Source organism: Loxodonta africana, unplaced genomic scaffold, assembly GCF_030014295.1.
Source record: "Loxodonta africana isolate mLoxAfr1 unplaced genomic scaffold, mLoxAfr1.hap2 scaffold_35, whole genome shotgun sequence".
Taxonomy (NCBI): Eukaryota; Metazoa; Chordata; class Mammalia; order Proboscidea; family Elephantidae; genus Loxodonta; species Loxodonta africana.
In genome coordinates, this window is record NW_026975065.1 from 632,509 (window position 1) to 647,495 (window position 14,987).

Below are 14,987 nucleotides of genomic sequence, written 5' to 3' on the forward strand. Positions count from 1 at the left end.
GTTTGAATCCACCAGGCGCTCCTTGGAAGCTCTGTGGGGCAGTTCTACTCTGTCCTATAGGGTCTCTATGAGTCAGAATTGACTCGATGGCAACAGGTGTGGTTTTTTTTTTTAGGTTGGAGATTAGGTGTCTCTCGGGCTGACATTTGAAGGTCTGGAGCTGACGGTTTATGAGGGCTTGTAAGGGTTTTAAGCGCTCCAGCCATGGGCACCAACCCGATCTTCCAGCCCCTGCGGACTGACCGCCCCCCCCCCTGGGGGGGTTGGCTGCTCTGGGACCCTGAGCCCAGAGGGCGATGAGAAGCTGACAAACGTGAGTGATGCCCTCCCTGCAGGCTCCAGTCGGCGGGGCAGCCCTGCTCACACGGTCTCAATAGGGGCAGTCGGCTTCGTGCCTGGGGGGTGGTTTCCGAATGTTTCCTCGTGGCCCATCCCCCCCCGTGCGGGGCGACAGCTCTCCCCTGGGCGGGGACCTAGTAGAGGCCTGCAGGGCATCAGGGTGTGGAGGGGCAGAGCTTGGGCGGGGAGGGCGCGGCCCTGCAGGTTCCTGTACATGACCACGGCAGGGGGGTGCGGGTCTTGAAGGCTGGGCCTGGTCGAGGACCCACTAGGTCTCACAGACGGAGTGGGTTAGGATAATCATAGCATTAATGGGAGTATTGAGAGAGCGCCCTGGGGCGTTGGGTCCCTCGGGAAGAAAAGCTTCTGCTGTCGCCACTGGAGCGGTACCCAGTTCGTCCCGTCTTAGGTCCAGGAGGTTCCCATGCTCGGAGGGTCTGGTGGGCAGAACAGAACCGGCGGTGCGCACGCCCTCTCGCGGCCTTGCGCCCAATCGCTGAGGTTCAGTGTCAGGTGATTCTAAGCCATGGTTTTGGAACTCAATAGTGAAGCAGAGCAAATAAATGATGCAGTGCCTTGATGGGACCGGTGGAGACAACAAGAAGCAAAGCACAGCTGAAACTTCAAAATTCCACTGAGTGTTAGTAGGATTTGGAGGGAGAAAATAGACGGAGAGTCGAGAGGCCCAGAGATGCAGAAGGGTTAGAGGATTAGGGTTAGGGGTTAGGGTTTGGTGTTAGGGGTTCAGGTTGGGGGGTTAGAGGTTTGGGAGTTAGGTTTAGGGGTATAGGTTTTAGGTGGCTGGGGTCGGGGTTAGGGCTGGGGTTACTAGGCTAGGGCACAAGTGGTTTAGGGTTATGGTTAGGGTTAGAGTGAGGCTGAGGTTGATTCCCAGTCTTGTGTACCGTCTCTTCCTTCACCAGAGTTACCACATATCTGTCGTTTGGTTGGAAACCCTGATGGCATAGTGGTTAAGACCCACCAGTGCTAACCAAAGGTCTGCAGTTCGAATCCACCAGGCGCTCCTTGGAAACTCTATGGGGCAGTTCTAATCTGTCCTATAGGGTCTCTATGAGCTGGAATCGACTCGACGGCGGTGGTTTGTTTTTTTTTGGTTATTATTTAGTTAGCTTTTCTCTACCCACTCTCCGTCTGCCTGGTGAACATCAAGGATTGTTTCTGTGTGTAAATGTTTTCATGAGTTTTTATGATAGTGGTCTCTTAGTGTATATGTCGTTTTGTGATTGACTTAGTCAGCATGATGCGCTCCAGATTCATCCATGGTGTGAGATGTTTCAGAGATTCATCATTGGTCTTCGTTGTCGTGTAGTGTTCCACTGTGTGTATGTACCGTAGTTTGTTTATCCATTCCTCCGTGGATGAGCACTTAGGTTGTTTCCATCTTTTTGCTACTGTGAATAATGTCGCAGTGAACACGGGTGTGCATATGTCTATTCCTGTGACTGCTCATGGAAACCCTGGTGGCTAGTGGTTAAGTGCTACGGCTGCTAACAAAAAGGGTTAGGGTTTGAGGTTCGGGATGTTAGGGTTAGGGTTGTTAGAGTTCTGGTTGTTAGGGTTTGGGGTTAGGGGTTGGGGTTAGGGTTTTGGGGTTAGGGATGTTAGGGTTAGGGTTGTTAGGGTTTGGGTTAGGGTTTTTCGGTTGGGGTTAGGTGTTAGGGTTAGGTTTAGGGTTTGAGGTTAGAGTTTGGATTTACAGGTTAGGTGTTAGGGGTTGCAGTTTGGGGTTTACAGTTTTGGGGGTTTAGGGTTTTGGGGTTTAGTCGGTAGGGTTTGGGTTAGGTTTTAGGGGTCAGGATTTAGGTTTAGGGTTGGGGTTGGTGTTGGGTTTGTTTGGGATATGTGGTTTGGGGTAAGAGAGTGGGTGTTAGAGGTTTGGGGGTTAGAGATTGAGGGAGTTAGAGGGTGAGGGGTTAGAGGGTGAGGGGGTTAGAGGTTGAGAAGATTATAGAGTGAGGGAGTGAGAAGGTGAGGGTGTGAGGGGGTAAAGGTTAGGGTTTAGGGTTAGAGGGTTTAGGCTTAGGGTTCAGAGGCTTAGGGTTAGGGGGTTAGGGTTTCAGGGTTCAGAGGTTGGGGTTGGTGTTGTGGTTAGGGTTAGAGAGTTAGGGTTAGAGGGTTAGGGTTGGAGGTTTAGGGTTAGAAGATTAGGGGTATGGTTTAGAGGTTTAGGGTTAGGGGTTAGGGCTAGGGTTTAGGGGTTCAGGTTTAGGGGTGTGGGATGGGTCTGGGGTAAGGTTTTAGGGTTTAGGGTTAGAGGGTTATGTTTAGGGCTTAAGGCTTAGAGTTTAGGATTTCAGGACTTAGGGTTTAGGGCTTAGGGCTTAGAGCCTAGGGTTTAGGACTTAAGGTTTAGGGTTTAAGGCTTAGAGTGAGGGTTAGGGCTGGGGGCTGGGGTTAGGGTTTAGGGTTTAGTGTTAGGGTATTAGGGTTAGAGGGTTAGATGGTTTAGCGTTTAAGTTTAGGGTTTAGGGGTTAGGGTTAAGGGTGTTAGTGTTTAGGGTTTTGGCATTTAGGGTGTTAGGGTTGAATGTGTTAGGGGTAAGGGTGTTAGGGTTTTAAGTGTTAGGGTTTACAGTTTAGGGTTAAGTGATAGGGTTAGGCTTAGACTCATTCTTAGGTTTAGGGCTAGGGATTTGAGGTTTAGGGTTTGGCGTTGGGTTTGGGGGTTGGGGTTAGGTTTAGGGCTAGGATTAGAGGGCTAGGGTTAGAGGGTTAGAGTTAGAGGGTTAGGGTTTCAGGTTAGCGTTAGAGGGTTAGGGTTCGAGTGTTAGGGTTAGGGTCGTTAAGGTTAGGGTGGTTAGGGGTTAGGTGTTAGGGTTTAGGGTTTAGGGTATAGGGGTTAGAGTTTGGGTTAGGGTTAGAGTTTAGGGCCTTGGGGGTTAGGACCTAAGGGCTTAGGGCCTTAGGGGCTTTGGGACTTAGGGCTTAGGGGCTAGAGTTAGAGGGCTAAGGCCAGAGGGCCAGGGTTATGGTTTGATTCCTGGTTGGCAATTTTTTTCCTTCAATATTTTGTATAAGTCATCCCATTGCCTTCTTGCCTCCATGATTTCTGCTGAGTAGTCCAAGTTTATCATTATTTACTCTCCTTTGTTGGTGACTTCCTTTATCCCTAGCCTCTCTTAAAATTCTCTTTATGTTTGATTTTGGCAAGTTTGATTATTATATGTCTCGGTCACTTTCTTTTGAGATCACCTTATGTGGAATTTGATGAGCATCTTTCATGATATCAGGGAAGTTTTCTGCCAACAAATCTTCAACAGTTCCCTGTGTATTTTCTGTTAGCCCTCCCTGTTCTGGTACTGCAATCACTCATAGTTATTTCTCTTGATAAAGTCCCACATGATTCTTTGGATTTCTTCATTTAAAATTCTTTTATCTGGTTTCTTTTCAAATATATTGGTCCCAAGAGTTTTATCTTCTATCTCAGTAATTCTGCCTTCCAGTTCTTCAGTTGTGCTCTTCTTACTTTCTATCGAGTTTTCTAACTCTGTAATTTTATTGTTAATCTTCTGAATTTCTGATTGCAGTCTCTCTATGGTTTCTTGCAGCTTATTAAATTTTTAATTATGTGCTTGAGTAACCTTTTTAATTTCTTCAGCTGCTTTATCTTTGTGTTCCTTGGCTTGTTCTGTATTTTGCCTCATTTCCTTCCTGATATCTTTGAGAGTTCTGTATATTAATCTTTTGTATTCTGTATCTGGTAATTCCAGGATTGCACCTTCATCGAGAAGATTCCTTGAGTCTTAGTTCTGAGAGCTTGTTGAAGCAATCATGGGTCAGCTTCTTTTTTTTTTATTTTAATAATTTTTATTGTGTTTTAAGTGAAAGTTTACAAATCAAGGCAGTCTCTCACATAAAAACTTATACACAACTTGTTACATATTCCCAATTACTTTCCCCCCAATGGGACAGCCCACTCCCTCCTTCCACTCTTTCTTTCCGTGACCATTTTGCCAGTTTCTAAGCCCCTCTACCCACCCATCTCCCTTCCAGGCAGGAGATGCCAACATAGTCTCAAGTGTCCACCCAAACCAAGTAGCTCACGCCTCACCAGCATCCCTCTCCAACCCGTTGTCTAGTCCAACCCATGTCTGATGAACTGGCTTTGGGGATGGTTCCCGTAGTGGGTAAACGGAAGGTGTGGGGGCCATGATCACTGGGGTCCTTCCAGTTTCAGTCAGACCATTAAGTCTGGTCTTTTTATGAGAATTTGGGGTCTGCATCCCACTGTTCTGCTCCCTCAAGGGATCTCTGTTATGTTCCCCGTCAGGGCAGTCATTGGTTGTGGCCCGGCACAGTCTAGTTCTTCTGATCTCAGGATGATGTAGTCTCTAGTTCATGTAGTCCTTTCTGTCTCTTGGGCTCGTTATTATCTTATGTTCTTGGTGTTCTCCATTCTCCCTTGATCCAGGTGGGTTGAGAATCATTGATGCATCTGAGATGGCTGCTTGCTAGCATTTAAGATTCCAGATGCCACTCTTCAAAGTGGGATGCAGAATGTTTTCTTAATAGATTTTATTATGCCAGTTGACTTAGATGTCCCCTAAAACCATGGTCCCCAAACCTCTGCCCCTGCTTTGCTGACCTTTGAAGCATTCAGTTTATTCAGGAAACTTCTTTGCTTTGGTTTAGTCCAGTTGTGCTGACCTCCACTGTGTTGAGTGTTGTTCTTCCATTCACCGAAAGTAGTTCTTGTCTATCTCTTTAGTAAATACCCCTCTCCTACCCTCCCTGCCTCCCCCCCTCATAACAACAAAGGAATATGTTCTTCTCAGTTTAAACTATTTCTCAAGATCTTATAATAGTGGTCTTATACAATATTTGACCTTTTGCTACTAATTTCACTCAGCATAATGCCTTCCAGGTTTCTCCATGTTATGAAGTGTTTCACAGATTCGTCACTGTTCTTTGTTGATGTGCAGTATTCCATTGTGTGAATATAGCATAATTTATTTATCCATTCATCCATTGATGGGCACCTTGGTTGGTTCCATCTTTTTGCTATTGTAAACAGTGCTGCAATAAACGTGGAAGTGCATGTATCTATTTGTGTAAAAGCTCTTATTTCTGTAGGATATATTCCGAGGAGTGGGATTGCTGGGTTGTATGGTAGTTCTATTTCTAGCTTTTTAAGGAAGCACCAAATTGATTTCCAAAGTGGTTGTATACCATTTTACATTCCCACCAGCAGAATATAAGTGTTCCGGTCTCTCCACAGCCTCTCCAACATTTATTTTTTTGTGTGTTTTGGATTAATGCCAGCCTTGTTGGAGTGAGATGGAATCTCATTGTAGTTTTGATTTGCATTTCTCTAATGGCTAATGATCGAGAGCATTTCCTTATGTATCTGTTAGCTGCCTGAATGTCTTCTTTAGTGAAGTGTCTGTTCATATCCTTTGCCCATTTTTTAATTGGGGTGTTTGTCTTTTTGTGGTTGAGTTTTAGCAGAGTCATGTAGGTTTTAGAGATCAGGCACCGGGCAGAGATGTCTTAGCTGAAAACTTTTTCCCAGTCTGTGGGTGGTCTTTTTACTCTTTTGGTGAAGTCTTTAGATGAGCATAGGTGTTTGATTTTTAGGAGCTCCCAGTTATCTGGTTTCTCTTCGTCATTTCTAGTAATGTTTTGTATTCTGTTTATGCCATGTATTAGGTCTCCTAATGTTGTCCCTATTTTTTCTTCCATGATCTTTATCGTTTTAGATTTTATGTTTAGGTCTTTGATCCATTTGGAGTTAGTTTTTTGCATGGTGTGTGGTAGGGGTCCTGTTTCATTTTTTGGAGGTGGCTATACAGTTACGCCAGCACCTTTTGTTAAAAAGACTATCTTCTCCCCAATTAACTGACACTGGGTCTTTGGCAAATATCAGCTGCTCATATGTGGATGGATTTATATCTGGATTCTCAATATTGTTCCATCGGTCTATGTGTCTGTTGCTGTACCAGTACCAGGCTGTTTTGAGTACTGTGACAGTATAATTTGTTCTAATATCAGGCAGAGTGAGTCCTCCCACTTTGTTCTTTTTTAGTAATGCTTTACTTTTCCGCGGCTTCTTTCCCTTCCATATGAAGTTGGTGATTTGTTTCTCCATCTGTTTAAAAAATGTCATTGGAATTTGGATCGGAAGTGCATTGTATCTATAGATGGCTTTTGATAGAATGGACAATTTTACAATGTTGTCTTCCTATCCACGAGCAAGATATGTTTTTCCAATTACGTAGGTCCCTTTTGTTTTTTTTGCAGTAGTACCTTGTAGTTTTCTTGGTATAGCTCTTTTACATTTTTGGTAAGGTTTATTCCTAAGTATTTTATCTTCTTGGGGGCTGATGTGAATGGTATTCATTTGATGATTTCCTCTTCAATGTTCTTTTTGTTGATATAGAGGAATCCAACTGATTTTGTGTGTTTGTATTGTAATCTGAAACTTTGCTGAACCCTTCTATTAGTTTTCTTGAGGATTCCTCAGGGTTTTCTGTGTATAAGATAATGTCTTTGGAAATAGAGATAATTTTATTTCTTCCTTACCAATCTGGATGCCCTTTATTTCTTTGTCTAGCCCAGTTGCTCTGGCTAGGACCTCTAGCACAATGCTGAGTAAGAGCAGTGATAAAGGGGATCTTTGTCTGTTTCCCGTTCTCAAGGGAAATGCTTTCAGGCTCTCTCCATTTAGGATGATGCTGGGTATTGGCTTTGTATCAATACCCTTTATTATGTTGAGGAATTTTCCTTCTATTCCTATTTTGCTGAGAGTTTTTATCATGAGTGGGTGTTGGACTTTGTCAAATGCCTTTTCTGTATCAATTGATAAAATTATGTGGTTCTTGTCCTTTTTTTATGTGGTGGATTACGTTAATTGTTTTTCTAATATTGAACCAACCTTGCATACCTGGTATAAATCCTACTTGGTTATGGTGGATTATTTTTTTGATATGTTGTTGAATTCTACTGGCTCGAATTTTGTTGAGGATTTTTGCATCTATGTTCATGAGGGATATAGGTCTGTAATTTTCTTTTTTTGTGTTGTCTTTAGCTGGTTTTGGTATCAGGGTTATTCTGGCTTCATAGAAGGAGTTAGGTAGTATTCCGTCCTTTTCTATGCTTTGAAATACCTTCAGTAGTAGTGGTAAGTCTTCCCTGAAAGTTTGGTAGAACTTTGCAGTGAAGCCATCAGGGCCAGGGCTTTTTTTTGTTGGGAGTGTTTTGATTACCTTTTCAATCTCTTTTATTGTTATGGGTGTATTTAGTTGTTCTACTTCAGTTTGTGTTAGTTTAGGTAGGTAGTGTGTTTCTAGGAATTCATCCATTTTTTCTAGGTTTTCAAATTTGTTGGAATACAATTTTTTGTAGTAATCTGATATGATTGTTTTAATTTCAGTTGGATCTGTTGTGATATGGCCCATCCCATTTCTTATTTGGATTATTGGTTTGTTTTCCTGTATTTCTTTAGTCAGTCTGGCTAATGGTTTATCAATTTTGTTCATTTTTTCAAAGAAGCAGTTTTTGGCCTTGTTAACTCTTTCAATTGTTTTTCTATTCTCTAATTCATTTAATTTTGCTGTAGTTTTTATTTTTTGCTTTCTTTTGGTGCCTGACAGTTCCTTTTGTTGCTCTCTTTCTGTTTGTTCAAGTTGTAGGGACAGTTCTTTCATTTTGGCTCTTCTTTAATATGTGTGCCTTTATTGATATAAATTGACCTCTGAGCACTGCTTTCACCATGTCCCAAAGGTTTTCATAGGAAGTGTTTTCAGTCTTGTTGAATTCTGTGAATTTCTTTATTCCCTCCTTAAGGTCTTCCATAACCCAGGGCATTGTGCAGTTTCCAAGCATTTGATTTCTTTTCCCTGGTTTTTCTGTTATTGATTTTTGCTTTTATGGTCTTTTGTTCAGAGAAGATGTTTTATAATATTTCAATGTTTTGGGTTCTGCAAAGGCTTGTTTTATGACCTAATATGTGATCTATTCTAGAGAATGTTTCATGTGCACTAGAAAAGAAATTATAGTTTGCAGCTGTTGGGTGGAGTGTTCTGTATAAGTCTATGAAGTGAAGTTGTTTAATTGTAGCACTTAGATCTTCCGTGTCTCTATTGAGCTTCTTACTGCATTTCCTATCCTTCACCGAGAGTGTTGTGTTGAAGTCTCCTGCTATAATTGTGGAGGTGTCTATCTCACTTTTTAATTCTGTTAACATTTGTTTTATGAATGTTGCGGCCCTATCATTGGGTGCATAAATATTTAATACGGTTATATGTACCTGGTAAATTGTCTCTTTAATCTTTATGTAGTGTCCTTCTTTATCCTTTGTGGTGGATTTAATTTTAAAGTCTATTTTGTTGGAAATTAATATTGCCTCTCCTGCTCTTTTTTGATTGTTGTTTGCTTGATATATTTTTATCCATCCTTTCAGTTTTGGTTTATTTGTGTCTCTTAACTCTAAAGCGTGTCTCTTTTAGGAAGCATACAGACTGATCGTGTTTTTTTATCCAGTCTGCAACTTTCTGTCTCTTTATTGGTGAATTTAGTCCATTTACATTAAGTGTAATTATAGATAAGTATGAGTTTAGTGCTGTCATTTTGATGCCTGTTTTTGACAATTTCATTTTCCATTTACCTTTTTGTGCTGAGTTTTTCTTTGTAGAATGTGTGTTCTTCCTTTTTATAGTAGTTGAATTTATTTTGGTGAGTCGTTATGTTTATCTTGGTTTTTATTTTGAAGTATGGAATTGTTAGACCTTGTTGTGGTTACCTTAATATTTACCCTGGTTTGAGTAAGTAAAAACCTAAGTTGTTTCGCCCTGTATCACCTTGGTTTCCTCTCCATATGTAATTTCTAAGCCTCCTGTATTTAGTCCCTCTTTTTTCACTATCGTAATCTTTTACATAATCACATCAATGATTCCCTGTTTTGAGTAATTTTTTTAATTAATCTTATTTTGTTTTTGTGATTTCCGTATCTGGGTTGATATCAGGATGTTTTGTTCTGTGACCTTGTGTTGTGTTGGTATCTGATATTATTGATTTTCTGACCAAAGAATTTCCTTCAGTAATTCTTGCAGTTTTGGTTTGGTTTTTGCAAATTCTCTAAGCTTGTGTTTATCTGTAAATATCTTAATTTCACCTTCATGTTTTAGAATTTTGCTGGATATATGATTGTTCGCTGACAGTTTTTCCTCTTTCAGTGCTCTATATATGTTATCCCATTGTCTTCTTGCCTGCATGGTTTCTGCCGAGTAGTGCAAACTTATTGATTCTCCTTTGTAGGTAACTTTTCGTTTATCCTTGGGTGCTTTTGAAATTTCTCTTTATCTTTGGTTTTGGCAGGTTTGATGATATGTCTTGGTGATTTTCTTTTGGGATCTATCTTGTATGAGGTTCGATGAGCATCTTGGGTAGATATCTTTTCATCTTTCACAATGCCAGGGAATTTTTCTGCCATCAGATCTTCCACTGTTCTCTCTGTATTTTCTGTTATCCCTCCCTGTTCTGGAACTCCAATCACACGCAAATTACTCTTCATAGAGTCCCCCATGATTCTTAGGGTTTCTTCATAGTTTTAAATTCTATTTGATTTTTCTTCAACTATATTTGTGTCAATTGTCTTATCCTCCAGCTCCCCCACTCTGCATTCCAGTTCCTCGATTCTGCTCCTGTGACTTCCTATTGAGTTGTCTGATTCTGTGACTTTATTGTTAATCTTTTGGATTTCTGAATGCTGTCTCTCTATGGATTCTTACAGCTTATTAATTTTTTCACTATGTTCTTGAATAATCTTTTGGATATCTTTAACTGCTTTATCCGTGTATTCCTTGGTGTTTTCTGTAGATTGCCTTATTTCATTTGTGAGGTCATTCCTGATGTCTTGAAGAATTCTGTATATAATTTTTTTATATTCTACATTTGGCAATTCTAGGAATGTATCTACATCTGGGAATGATTTTGATTCTTTGATTTGGGGGTTTGTAGAAGCAATCATGGTCTGCTTCTTCATGTGATTTGATGTCGACTGCTGTCTCTGAGCCATCTATAAGATATTGTAATATTTTCTTTTATATTTGCTCACTGAGTCTTATCTTCTTATTTTGTTTTGTTACAAGACACCCAGATGGGCTACTAGATTGTGGTATCGTGATTGATTTAGCTTTTGAATCACTTACGTCCTATTACCAGCTTGCCTGAGCTGTTACCAGGTATATAAGTGTATGAGTCCATTCACTATTCTTGAATAGAATCAGCTCAGGTGTCCTGATAGCTGGTCACCTAGTGTGTGGTGTAGGCTCTCACGTATTATCTTAGAGGAGTAGTGGTGATGGTTGTATGCACCAGTTTCTATTAGTGGCATGGGGTCACATTTCGAGGAGGGCAGGATGCTGACAGCCTTCCTTCAAGTGACAGTGAGGTAGGTGTGGCTCTATTCTCTAGAGCACTCTGGTGGGTGGGCTTTGCAGCTGTATCTTAGGCACCCAATGCTTGGGTAGGCGTCACTATTCTCAGACCCCTCTAGCAGGTGGCTAGGTGATGTGGGTGGAGTCTCAGCCCTCAGTTCACTGGTGTGGATCAGCGAGGGCTCTGTTTAATAGGTAGAGAGATATCTGACCTCCAAAACTTGCCTTTCCACTGCTGAGCTAAAACAAATATGGTCAGATCTCTATCAGAATTGCCTTTACATTGTAATAGCCACCTAGTTACCTGTAGGGTGAAAGCCAAAGACTATGGGTCTGTTAATGCCTGGATGGAGCTGATTCTGTACTGTTATTTCAGTTTAGGGAAGTCAGGGAAGGATTTTTTCTTTGATTGTTAAATGCTGCTTTTCTCAGGCCAGGAGAATGGGTTAGAAAAGAAAGAAGAAAAAAAATCCAGCAGTGCACTTCACTCTCTGGCACAGAGAATTCCAATGTTAATGAAGCTGGCTGGGGCAATGAGAGGTGGAATCAGATATATAGAAGAGAGTAGCCTGGCAAAATATACAAAGTTACTTATGTTGTTTGGTGAGGACTGTTTTTTCTGAGATTCCAGAGCATTGTGTCGCTCGTGTGTGGTGGCTGGATCCCTGCTGAGACTGTCCCAGAGGGTTAGGGCTGCGTCCATGCTCACACCGTCTCAGGAAGCCACAATCGGCTCCCCCACACTTAGTCCAAAGCCCAGCACCAGGGTTTCCTTTCTGGGACGCTGCACTCCAGGCTCCAGAACCAGTCGCTGCTTCCCTATAGTTTTTCGTTTCCCTGTCAGCCACGTCTGTGTGGAGCCTGTGTGTGCTGCCTGGGTCCCCTCTGAGGTTGGTCCTGAGGGTTGGGCCTATATCTGTTCTTCCGTGTCTCAGTAAGCCACAATCAGCCCCACCACTCTGACACCAGGAAACCACGAGGGCTCAAGGCTGTGGCGTGGGACACTGGCTCTGGAAGTGGTCCCTGCTGCAGCGTGGCTTTTCGCTCCCCCGTCACTCAGGTCAACTCCTTAGTTCTGTGTTTGATGGTCAGGGTTTGTAGATTGTCCTTTATGTAATCAGTTCACTTGTTTTTTCGAGTCTTTGTTTCAAGAGGGATAAGCGGAATCTTCTACCTAGTGAGCCATCTTGGTCCTGCCCCCGTGTCTGCCTCTTTATGTGATTTGATATTGACTGTTGTCTCTGAGCCATCTATAAGTTATTGTATTAGTTTATTTTATGCTTGCTTTTTGTATCCTAGCTTCTTGCTTTGTTTAGTTTTGGTATACCCAAATAAGCTGCTTGAGTGCACTAGGTTGATTATTTTCACCTTTGAAGCTCTAATGTACTATCACCAGATGGCTAGCACTGTTACCAGGCATATGAGCCTAGGAGTTCATTTATTTTTCTTGTATGGATTCAACTCAGGTGCCCAGGTAGTTGGTCATAAAGTGTGTGGTACGGGCTCTGTCCTACAGTCTTAAAGGGGCAGGGGTCATTGGTGTAGGCAGAAGTATCTGGCTGCAGTAGGGGGTCAGGCTCTGATCAAGGCAGGGGTCTGACAGCTGTGCTCTGAGTGTCTGTGAGGAAAGTGCATCCCTGTTCTGTAGAGCACATGGGTGGGTTCTGTAGAAGGGCAGTGGGCACCCAATGCTTTTGGTTGTAAGTTCTGGGCGGTACTACTTATCCTTGGAGCCCTATCACAGGTGGCTAGGTATTGTGGGTGGAGCCAGCAGTCCTTATGCCCCTGATGTGGGTAGGTGAAGACCCTGTTTAATAGGCAAAGCAGTGTCAAACATCAAATACCCATCTTTCCACCGTTCAGGTGAAACAGTTGCAGTCTGGCAACAAGGGCCTATTCTCCTGAAATGGGCCCACACAGGTCCATGCTGGGGTGAAAGGTATTCAAAGCCCATGGACTGTTTGTGCCTGAACAAGAGCTGCTTCTGTCCTGAGCTCCCCAGCTTAATTGAGCTGGCAGATTATCTTTCCCCCAGTTGTGAACTTATACCTTCTTCAAGGATGGAAAAATGGCTCAGAGTGGTACCAGGGCCTATCTCAGGCCCAGGGAAGTTGACAGCCACTGAAGCCGGCTTGGGGGCTGGGGGCGTGGTAAAATAAACACAAGTAATTAGCTTTTGCTGAGAGTGCCGTTCTTCTCTTGTTCTGGAGGTGTGAGTAGTCTGTGCAACTTGCTGTCCTTCCCTGAGCTAAACGCCTGTGGAACGCCACTGCCAGCCCCACTGCAGTCGCTCCAGGGAACGGTGCCTGAGGGTTCCTGGCTATTCAGGTCCAGTAACTCCTCTCCACTTCTGAATAGTCTCTCCCTCCCCCTGCCGCTGAGTCCATTTTCTAACTTTACCTTTGATGTTCAGGGCTCCTAGCTTCTCATAAATATAATCGCTTCACTTGTTTTTTCTGGTCTTTTTTGTAAGAGGGATCACTGGTGGCGTCTCAATACTCAAAACTTCATCATTTCTTCCTTTCACTTTAGCTACTCGACATTCAAGAGCAACGTTCAGAGTCTCTTCCGACATCCGTTTTGGTCTTTTCTTTCTTTCCTGTCTTTTAAAGGATCTCTTGCTTTCTTCATGTGTGATGTCCTTGATGTCATTCCACAACTCGTCTGGTCTTCAGTCGTTAGTGTTCAACACGTAAAATGTGTTCTTGAGGTGGTCTCTAAATACAGGTGAGATATACTCAAGGTCATATTTTGGCCCCTTTTGACTTATTCTAATTTTCTTCAGTTTCAACTTGAACTCCCATATGAGCAATTGACAGTCTGTTTCACAATTGATCCCTGGCCTTGTTGTGACTGATGATATGAGTTTTCCCATCTTCTCTTTCCACAGATGTAGTCAGTTTGATTCCTGTGTATTCCATCTGGTAAAGTCCACGTGTATAGCTGCCGTTTATGTTGGTGAAAAAAAATATTTGCAGTGGATGAGTCACTGGTCTTGCAGAATTCTTTCATGAGATTTCTGGTGTCATTTATTTCATCGATGCTGTATTTTCCAACTACTTTTCCTTCTTTGTTTCCAACTTTAACATTCTAATGACCAGTAATTATCAATGCATCTTGATTGCATGTTTGATCAATTTCAGGCTGCAGAAGTTGTTTAAAATCTTCAATTTCTTTATCTTTGGCATTAGTGGTTGGTGCATAAATTTGAATAGTCGTATAAACTAGTCTTCCTTGTAAGTGTATGGATTTTAGCCTATTAGTGACAACATTGTACTTCAGGCTAGATCTTGAAATGTTCTCTTTGATGATATGTAACGTCATTCTTTTGACTCTAGTGGAATATCCATGTTTGTAAGACTGCTCACAGACTGTTTCACCAGAGAGTTTTCTGGTACTGCAACATCTACCACTAATCTCTGTGATCCCTGTGAATTGGCAAAATAAGAATAGTGCTATAGATTTCTTCCAAATACAGAAAACATAAGTATGAAAATGTTCTTGCTGTTGATTATATTCTTTACCAATCTGTTTGTGTGGGATTTTTGGTACTTCACTTGAAAAATGAGTCCAAGGTACTGTGATGTGATTGTTTACTTTGTGTGGCCTTTCTAGCCATGGTCTTATAACATCCACCCTGGTGCTTGGGCAGGACTGTGTGATAGGGTAATTGTGGCTCACCAAGGGGATTGTTTATTTTCCCTTCAAAGAGAACCAGTTCCAGAGCAAAGAGGAGGATTCAACTCCCATCAAGGAAGAACAGCCAAGAGCCGAGCGTATATTATGGACCTGAGATCCCTGCACTGAGAAGCTCCTAGAAGCAAGAGACTGAGATAGAGAGAGGAAGCTGTAACCCTGAAGATGGTAAGATGCCATGGCAGGAGAGACCGAGCAACAGGGACCTGGCTATAGGAGATGATGGCCCATGGAGAAGGAAAGCTGAGTGCCTTTGGAGAGAGGCCGGCCCAAGGCCAGGCAGAGGCACGCCTATGAGCACAGGAGGGAAGAGGCTGTCCTGATAGAAGAACTGTATTCTGAGTGTCTTTGAGCCTGAGCTATAACTGTTACTTCCCTAATAAACCCCATAATCGTGAATATGGACTATGAGTTCTGTGTGGCCATTGCAATGAGTTATTGAACCCAGCAGAGAAGTAGGGAGTGCTGTGTGAGGGACAGTTGGTGTCAGGGTTAGTGAAGATGGTGGAGAGAGGATAGTTTTTCACCAATGCCTTCAATGCAGCTTCGATTTCT

At 42.5% G+C, this 14,987-nt stretch overlaps 1 long non-coding RNA gene across 1 annotated transcript in view; it reads left to right on the top strand.

Annotated features, from left to right (window-relative positions):
- Positions 1 to 11,282: 11,282 nt before the first annotated feature.
- Positions 11,283 to 14,987, top strand: part of LOC135229539 (uncharacterized) — a 448,157-nt gene continuing 444,452 nt past the window's right edge. The window contains exon 1 of the long non-coding RNA XR_010320220.1: positions 11,283 to 14,600. This is a non-coding gene — a long non-coding RNA (uncharacterized LOC135229539). The remainder of the gene's footprint in view (positions 14,601 to 14,987) is intronic.